Genomic DNA, 3190 nt, shown 5'->3' with positions numbered 1-3190 from the left:
AACAAATTTCTTATATATTTTTTTAGTACATATTTTCAAACCTAGACCTGGGTGATGACTGATGATTTTACTTACTAAACAAATCACAGTTTGTGAATACCAAAATAAAAAAATAAAACTAGAGTTTGTTATAATGGACTTAACGATTTGCCGCATAACGTTTTGTCTTAACGTTGATTATTGTTTTCTACTTTTAAACATGGCATTACACAACACCTAATTAAGAGGAATGTTATTGTTGAGACTTGAGATACTGGCCTTAAGGCTATGTAAAGCAATTTTTAAAATAGTTTAACCTAAAACCAAGTCTTAAGAAGAAGAATAACAAAAATGTGCCACTTGACTTGAATTATTAACTCATTCTTTCTTCATTCCTATCAAATTTCAAAAGTTTTTATATTTAGAAACAAATTCAATTATTTTTAGAGATGATAATACTATCTAAATTTGCATATATTCACTCTGTCTTTAATTGTTTAATGCAGATAATTATCTACTTTAGAATAGATTTTTAATGAGATAGAATTTTGGGCGAACGAAACGAGGCCAAATTTAGATAATATTCGCCCTATACGTCTTAGTATATATATAAAATAATTAGTAAAATATTAAAAACATTATATTATTGTTAAGTTTTTATTTTAATTTATATTATGTATGTGATGATAGTTATACAAAAATTTAAATTTTAATAATTATAGAGATAGAGCAAATTAAATATCCATAAAAATGGATTAAAAATTAATTTTTTATTATCTATGAGTAAAAACAAAATAAATTCTATACAAATTATTGTTAAATAAGATGAAGTAAGATAAGATAAAAATTCGGCCCAATCATACTCTGGTATTACCCCTAATTATTTCATGATTGCTCTTTTGGATTGTGTTACTAAAGCACCAAGAATGAGATAGAAATGTTTCACATTTTGCTTTTAATGGAGAGAAATGGAAAATTATATTTGGTTTGGTTTTTTAAATTTTTAGCATGTAGAATTATTTAGATCGGCTATAATTTGTAAACTTTGTTTTCAACATATATGCCAAAAATATAAACAAAAAAAAGAAAAGAAAATAGTTCGATATTTTTAAGCCAGTTATCCCTTTTCCAATTTGAGTATACCTATTTATTTATAGGAACCAGGATAATAATATTCTTTTTCCTTTTTAAGAATTGCTTCGATACCTTTCCTTTTCCTTCAATACATCAAAAATTAACAGGCTATACATAATGAGAAAAATACAACAAAATGCTGACACAAATTACAATATCACCCCTCAATTTCTTCTCTTATTTTATGTATGTAGATAAAAAAAAATAATATATGACAAATGCGAGTTTAATTAATTTTGATCCCCAATTATATATATTGTTGCAATTCTTTTTTAAAAATATTTTATCAGCTGAAATGCTTAATTGAAGACACACTACACCCACTCAAAAATGATGTAATGTTTACAAAAACTATTGAGGAAATGAATTATTTAATTTCTCTTAAAATTAAATTTGAGTGAAGGATAATTTTCTATGAAGTACGCACTTTACTGAGTTGCTGTTTCTGCGTGTCGGACATATTTTGAACACGACACTCACCGACACTCGTCCGACACATGTGTCTGCTGTGTCCAAACTGTGTCTTAATAAAAAATAAAAAATTCTTCATCGGACACACCTAAATACCATCACGTGTCAGCGTGTCCAATCTTATTCTTAACATATATTTTTGAAATAAATTTAGATATAGTATATATTATTATTTATTAAAATAAAAAATATTTTAAATACTTGATATAATTAAAATAAGATATTAAAAATAATTAAAAAATTATTTTATATTTTAGTATCAATAAAATATCAAAATACTATTATGATTTATCAAAAAAATACTTTATATTTTGTATGTATGTATGTCCCTGTGTCTTATAAGATTTTAAAATTCGCGTGTCAGCGTGTCCCGTGTCGTATCGTCCCGTGTCAGTATCATTGTTTGTGCATCATAGATAAGTTTTCAACCGGTAATACTAAGGAGGAAAAAAAAAAGTTAGAATTTATTTTATTTAACGTTTATTAATTATTGTAACAATTAATACAAGTAAAATAAAATTTTAACTATTTTTTATTATCAAATATTTGCAATTTTTAGCCTTTTTTTTTCAGAGCATAGGACTTTCATAATAATGAGTGTCCAACTTTAAAACTTATAATTTCACTACCAACAATAAATTGAAGAATAGGATGTTAATTGTAGAAGAGACCCCCCGCAATTAAACCCTGGATTGTGATATGAATTTGTCATATATTTATTATCATTAATTACATATGTTCCTGAACCATGCATCTATAAGGAAGTTACCTTCCATAACTCGTCTGAATGTGTGGCATGTGAATAAGTTGAAAACCATGCCATTCTCATAATTATTATGACACCAAACCATCTTTCCTTTTGAATAATAGGTCAATTCCTCGATGATTTGGATTCTCTAAAGTTTAAATTTCACGTAAAGTATGATTTTTCATAATTTATTTATAAGTAAGACAAAAAATAAATATGAGAGAGAAATCATTTAAATGTAGAAGATTACACTTTACTCTCTAAAGTACCAATTTAAAATTTAGATAATCCAAATTCATTTCTCTAAGATCTCGTATTATTCATCTCTCTATATTTTAAATTTATGAAAATGTGAAAAGAAAAAAGTTAATACCCGTGAATGTGATTATTTATTCACTATTTTATTTATGTTATAATCTAAATTTAATTAATAAGTAATAATAATACTTGTTCATTCAGTAAAAAAAAATTGCCTACTATGGAGGTTATCTCCAGAATTAATTTACCTGTCTTTACTATAAATACCTCTACATTTTAGGTATTATATGTAATCCATTTTTAACTACATTCTATTAAAATTTTTGTTGACTTAGATATTAAAATTTTGTGTAAAAATTTGTACGTATCACTGTCTAAACATAAATGAATGAGCAATTTTCAAACGATTTGAGTCTAATTTAAAGGTCTAATTTTTTATATTTCATTTTAAGTAATATCTCGAAATAATATCTAACGTGTGAAATTAATCAATAAGATAAAATTTTATGGTTAATAGGTTTTTATATAAAAATTTAGATAAATTCAGCATAAAAGAAGGATATTATTTTAGTTTTAAACAAGTGTAAAACAAATTGAAAC

The sequence above is a fragment of the Arachis ipaensis genome, chromosome B10 (assembly GCF_000816755.2).
Source record: "Arachis ipaensis cultivar K30076 chromosome B10, Araip1.1, whole genome shotgun sequence".
Classification (NCBI taxonomy): Eukaryota; Viridiplantae; Streptophyta; class Magnoliopsida; order Fabales; family Fabaceae; genus Arachis; species Arachis ipaensis.
Note: the sequence above shows the minus strand (reverse complement) of the source record.